The sequence below is a fragment of the Nicotiana tabacum genome, chromosome 22 (assembly GCF_000715075.1).
Source record: "Nicotiana tabacum cultivar K326 chromosome 22, ASM71507v2, whole genome shotgun sequence".
Taxonomy (NCBI): domain Eukaryota; kingdom Viridiplantae; phylum Streptophyta; class Magnoliopsida; order Solanales; family Solanaceae; genus Nicotiana; species Nicotiana tabacum.
The window spans coordinates 19,458,378-19,465,255 of record NC_134101.1 but is presented as its reverse complement, the minus strand read 5'-3'; the positions used below and the strand labels follow the sequence as shown (position 1 = coordinate 19,465,255).

At 38.0% G+C, this 6,878-nt stretch overlaps 1 long non-coding RNA gene across 1 annotated transcript; it reads right to left on the bottom strand.

Annotated features, from left to right (window-relative positions):
• Window positions 1-325: 325 nt before the first annotated feature.
• On the bottom strand, window positions 326-5,343 carry LOC142176756 (uncharacterized). Its single transcript, XR_012705514.1, has 3 exons — window positions 5,148-5,343; window positions 2,526-2,592; window positions 326-867 (listed from the first exon to the last, which is right to left on the bottom strand). It is a non-coding gene; the product is annotated as an uncharacterized LOC142176756 (long non-coding RNA).
• Between the last annotated feature and the right edge of the window lie 1,535 nt (window positions 5,344-6,878).

The window sequence follows — 6,878 nt, the reverse complement described above, 5'->3', positions numbered from 1 at the left end:
AGTCCGTCAACTATATCAGAGATTTGACACCTTGCCATACACCAAAAGTACGCACTTCTTTTTATTATCTTTTCAATAGCAGTTTTTATTTAAAATATCCTCTTGTTTTAGGTGTCTCTTACACAACAGTAGCTAGGTTGATATGTAAAGTAGGGAGAATATCTCATACCAACACCCAAATCTATATTGTTGATCAACTTTGAGGGACTATCACTTCTGATTCTATAGAATATTTTATACTTAGATTTCCTGAACCTAATTAATTGGCTATACTAATGAATGTTTTATAACTATTAACAAAACTAATTAATTGGCTATACTAATCTGCTCCATCAAAAATATTCTTCTTCAATCAAAACAAAACTTACATTATAACTAGAATCAAAATAGAGCCTATATTATTGTCACGACCCAAAATCCCCACAGGCGTCGTGATGGGCACCTAGTCTCTAAGACTAGGTAAGCCGATTTCTATTACATTTTGAAGCCATTTTTTTTCTAATAAAAATCTAACAGCGAAAATAATTACTATATACAACCTCCCAAGACTGGTAATACTGAGTCACGAACTCTACTGAATACATGGAATGATCACGAGGACCGAATATACAATACTGTTTGATTATAAATTAATAGTACAATGAAATAAAAAGACTCCAAGGGACTGCGAAGACCAAACAGCTCTACCTTGAATCCTTACAATCTCGCTTTAACTCTGCTCAAGTCTGTTATCTTCAATACCTGGCTCTGCACAAAAATGTGCAGAAGTGTAGAGTGAGCATACCACAGCGGTGCCCAGTAAGTATCAAGACTAACCTCAATAGAGTAGAGACGAGGTACAGTCAAGACACTCACTAGTCTAATAACCTGTGCAATATAATATACAAAATAATAAGAAACAAATAATAATAATAAGGGCAGTATAAAACAACCAGTGATATGCACAACAGACAACAAGAATATCATTAATATCACTCAACAATTAATAAACACAATTATACCCAATTAAATCAAGCCTTTCAAATAAGTGTATTTCACATAGTTCTTCGAGATAACTCTCTTTCAATTATAATTTTCTCAAATAATTATTTTTCAAATATAATTCTTTCAATAAATCTTTCCAAATACAATTTCCTCAATAAATATCTTTCAAAATACAATTTTTTTATATAATACTTTCTAAGTAAAAATCCTTCCAAATAAATATTTTGAATATAATTCTTTCAATTAAAAAGTCACCATGTGAAATCATCAAAATACGAGTCTCAGTCCATTTTCATATTTTTACGGCACCTCGTGCCCATAATTAAATCATCATATTTGCCCGGCACCTCGTGACCTCATTTCATATCACAACTGCACGGACAATTCACGTGCCAAATGTCATTATCATTTCATCACAGTACCTCGTGCCCACATTTTATATCACAACTGCATGGACAATTCACGTGCCAATATCCCCATTTCATATCACAATTCACGGCACCTCTTGTCCACATTTTATTTTATAAACCGCCTGGCAATAGCCACAGGCTCCCAATTTCAACATAAATCAGATTATTATCAATTTACTAACAACAAGACAAGTTGCACAAGGTATAAAAAATAAACACAAGAAAATCACAACATCACATGAAAATTGTCAACACCACAACCCCACATCATCACATATCGTCCCTGACAATAGCCACTCTTATCGCTCCTATAGCCACCCCTATCGCTCCTCCCAGACAATATCAATAGCCACCCTTATCGCTCCTATTGCCACCCTTATCGCTCCTATAGCCACCCTTATCGCTCCGCCCAGACAATATCAATAGCTAACAAACACAACAATAAAATGCTACCCTTATAACCACATAATATCAACGGTGAAATGCCACCCTTATTTTCTCAAAATAATAACTCACACAACACAATAATTTACACGGAAAATTATCACAACAATATAACAAAAATCAATTCGTATCACAATTTGCCCAATGGCCACAACCAAATTTCAAAGCTACAACCAAGTCAATTAATTTCACAGCAAATTGTCAAATGCTCCACACAATGTATACAACACCCAAAAACAATCAATAGAGATAGAAATTACTCAACATAAAGTAAAGTCTTCATAAAAGATCAAATTTTTAATAATTATATAAACACCTCATCTTAAGCTCATTTAATTAATTATTTGCATAGGGAAAAATTCAAAATAAAATTAAATTCCAATAATTATCAAGCCAGCAAATTCACGAAATTTCATAAATAATCAAATAACAATCACATCACATTGTCATATAACAACAGAGTCAACAACAAGGGTTTAGGCACGACAAGTAGATGATTAAATATATGCCAACAATTATCCAATTTACTACACAATATGCTCAAGACTTTAACTCAATAAAATTTGCACATATAAACCAAGTACGTACTCGTCACCTCGCGTACATGATTTTCAATTACCCAAGTTGCACATAAGACTCAATGCCTAAGGGGAATTTCCCCCACTCGAGGTTAAGCAAGACACTTACCTTTTGAAGTTAGGCCGATATTCCAAAATAGCCTTCTTGCTTGAATTGACCTCCGTGTAGTTCAAATCTATCCAAATTAATTGTATAACTTCATTAAAATTCATCGAAAATAATTTCGGATAATAATACGTCGACTTAAAAATTTATTCTAAAAAGTCAACAAAAGTCAACGCGGGACTTGCCCCTCCGAACCCGACATAATTTTTATGAAATTCGAACATCCATTCCGATATGAGTTCAACCATACCAATTTTATCAAATTCCAATAACAAATTGACATCTAAATCTTATATTTTCGATTTTGGAAGATTTTACAAAAATCTTAATTTTTCTTCCATTAAATCCGAATTAAATGATGGATTCAAAGACATAATCATGGAAATTAATCAAAACTGGATAAGAATAACTTATCCCAAACACCCACGTAAGAATCTCTCCAAAAATCGCCTTCTACCGAGCTCCCAATTTGATTTTGAGTTATGAACTCAAACCCCCGTTTTTGGGACTTTTAATTCTGCCCAGATACACCTTCTTCGCGTTCGCGACCATTCCTTCGCGTTCGCGAAGGCCAAAATCCAGCTGCCTCCAATCCTTCTTCGCTTTCGCGTGACAAGCGTCGCATTCGCAAAGGCCAACTGCTTCTGCCCCATCATTACCTCTTCGCATTCGCGATGACCAGCTAACCAACTCCTCGCGTTCGCGTTCCAAGCTTCGCGTTCGCGAAGGCCAAACGACCCCAGGCCCCTATCTTCCTTTTCTTCTTCGCGTTCGTGTTGCCTGGGCCGCGTTCGCGAAGTCTTGTCCTACTCCTTCTTCGCGTTCACGAAGGACAACTCATCAGCCCCTCAAACTCCTCTTCGCGAACGCGGGACTCCCTTTGCGTTCGCGAAGAAGGAAACCAAACTTCAGCAACAACAGTCCAAACAGCTCCAATTTGGTCCGAAACCACTCCGAAAATAACCCGAGCCCCTTGGGACCCCGTCCAATCATGCTAACCAGTCTCATAACATATCACGGACTCGTTCGAGGTTTCAAATCACATCAAATTATGCCGAAAATACAAATCGCACCACAAATCGAACTTATGAACTTCTAAAACTCGTGCCGAAACCTATCAAACCAACTTGGAATGACGTCAAATTTTGCAGGCAAGTCCCAAATAACATAACGTAGTTGTTCCAACTCTCGGAATCGCATTCTGACCCCGATATCAAAAGGTCAACCCCCCGATCAAACTTTTCAAAATTTTGAGTTTCGCCATTTCAAGCTTAATTCCACTACGGACCTCCAAATAATTTTTCGGACACGCTCCTAAGTCCAAAATCATCATATGGAGCTAACAAAACCGACAGAACTCCATTTCGGAGTCGTCTTCATACAGTTCTGACTACGGTCAAAATCCTAAGACTTAAGCTCCCTTTTTAGGAACTAAGTATCCCAAATCACTCCAAATCATCTGTAATTCAAACTCGACCACACACGCGGGTCATAATACATATTGCGAGGCTGCTCGAAATCTTAAGTCACTGAACGAGGCGTAAATTCTTAAAATGACAAGTCGGGTCGTTACAATTATAATGCTCAAAATATTGACCTTATTTTGGAGCGAGTAGTTCGCGACAGAGTAAATGCAAGCATTGACAGCGAAGAGCTTCGACGAGCGAGTCCATCACTCCAACTAGAGTGCAAGACTAAATAGATTCAATGGCAAAACTCAATAGAATGTTTTCATCAGAAATTTTGTTTGACAAAGCTAATTTACATCACTGTTTCTTCTTCATCTAATTATTTTTTAAAATATTAGATTAGACTTACCAAAGGTAATAAGTTGGCTATACAATTTAAAAAACGCATAAAAAATCAGAGTAACGAAACTGAAATAGAGCACCTAATGGTAAAACAAAATCCAACCAATTCATCACCTCATATGAAAAATCACAAGACATCCTATAAAATTTTCGTGACCCTTCAAGAAAGTCCCTAGAGGAGTTGTATAATGCAAATCGCAAAGGAGAAAACCATCGCATAGATGAAACTCTACAAGCTTCTCATATAAAGGCCAACTCATTCTAAATATCTAATATAAATCTAAAACTGTTGTTTTGCAAAATTTTCCTAAAGAAAAGAGGGGTGTGTATGTTAAAACTGTGCAACTGCCTTTCTTTGACTCCCTGTATAAAAGAAAAAGGTTACCTCCTAAATCATGTCCTACCAGTAAGTTCTCCACCTAGCTTCATTCTCTTTGGAGCAGGAGCTTCCAACATTCACCCAAACCTCCATTGTTTGGACATATCGTGCAGGAAGGGACAAGTGGTGCCATTTATGCATCCCTTGGTGTGTTGAAGAAATCGCAATGCTTCTCAAAATTCAGGCTGCCCTAATTTGGTTTTAGGTTCTTTAACGATTTTGGTCAAAATTTCTAGTCCTTGACCTATGTGCCCCAACTTTAAACCCAACACTCTCACTTTTATCACTCACACAATAACTATCAGTACTCAAAACAACCCAATTGTAGAAAAAACTAAAAAAATAGAAAAATTGCAGAGCCCGATTTTGATTTCTGGCTCAAAGAAAAAAAAGCGAAAAGAAGAAAAAGATAAAAGAGAACGAAATTAAACTTACTCTTGATTTACGGACAATCCAATGGTAGAGTTTGTGTAGAGTCGCTTGGAGAGAGATGAAAACCTTCTGAGTTCTGAATGATAAAGTTGCAACCTTCTGAATTCTGATGAAGTTTATTAGTTGCCGCTTGGAGGGATTTTACTGTGAAAGTAAATTTTTGGAGCATTCATTTTTTTACTTTAATTTCAGGTTCGCGCCCCTATCCTGCTAGAATTGCGTATTAGAGACCAGATATTGACTTTTTTTATAGACCAGAATTCATCTTGTCATGTATTTAGAAAATAAAATTGCATATTAGGGAACAAACAAAATTCTCATCCTTATAAATATACTTTTAGGGACCATATTTTAAACCTGTCACTAAATGCTGGTCCCTAATAAGGCTTTTTCTTGTTGTGTTTGGTAAGACTCTCACGAGGAGAGATTTAACGTGGTATTCACTATTGCCTGTGCATTCCAAAAATTCCTTTGAGATGCTCGCAGATTCTTTCATCAAGTCTCATGCCGGTGCCAGAAAGGTGAAGGCCCGAAAGGCCGACATATTCAGGATCACGCAGGGAGAGTCCGAGTTATTACGAGAGTACGTCACCCGGTTCCATAAGGAAAGGATGTTATACCAGCAGTTCCAAATGAATGGGCAGTTGAAGCGTTCACCAAAGGTTTAAATCCGAGAAGCTCAGACGCTTCCCGGAAGTTGAAAGAAAGTCTGCTCGAGTTCCAAGCGATGACTTGGGCGGATGTCCACAACCAGTACGAGTCAAAAATAAGGATCGAAGACAATCAGGTTGACTTCCCATCGTCGATCAAAGGACGGGAGAAGAACAGAGAAAAAATGAAAGATGATATTGACATAGATAGACGAACTTCAAGAGGTCAGGTTTTGCCCTACGAGCGGACAGAAGGTCATGGCAGGAACTTTCGGACAACCTACAGGTTCACCGTTGATAGAAGGACCGATCGTGGCCGGAACAACAAATCGCTGCAGGATAGAGAAATCTAGGGGTCGCGAGATTCTTCTTACCCAAAGTTATCAAAATATAAATTCAACGTCAGTGTCGTAGAATTGGTGTCGGCCAGGAGTAATATTAAAGAGGAACGATTCCCAAGACATATGAAATCCAATCTCAGCCATAAGGATCCCAATTTATGGTGTGAATAGCATGGCATTAACGGCCACTGGACTGGGGACTGCTGACACCCCCGGGAAGAAGTGGCAATGTTGTTAAAAAATGGCTACCTCAGAGAATTCTTGAGCGATCGAGAGAAAAACAACTATGGGCGATGCGGAAACCTCGAAAGCAGGAGAAGAACCTCCATGCCAAACGATCAGCATGATCTTCGGAGGGAATGAAATTAACGGGGTCACCTTTTCGGCAGGAAAGAAGACACAAGTGTCGATAACTCATAGTAAGAGACTCTGGGACGACGATATCACGTTCACGGATGAAGATACAGATGGATTACTACTGCCGCACTGGTCATTTCTTTAAATGTGTTAGATTTTAAAATTAAACATGTTTTAGTGGATCCAAGAAATTTTAGCTAATATCATATAATGGAGAGTACTGGAGCAAGCTAAACTCACCGAAAGTATTATCGCGGGAACGAAACTCCTCGCCGGGTTCAACCTTGTAAGTGTGACAACCTAGGGAGAAATTTTGCTGCTCACGAATGCTGAGGGAGTAATGAACACAACACTCTTCTAAGTGGTAGATGGAGATATGGGGTATA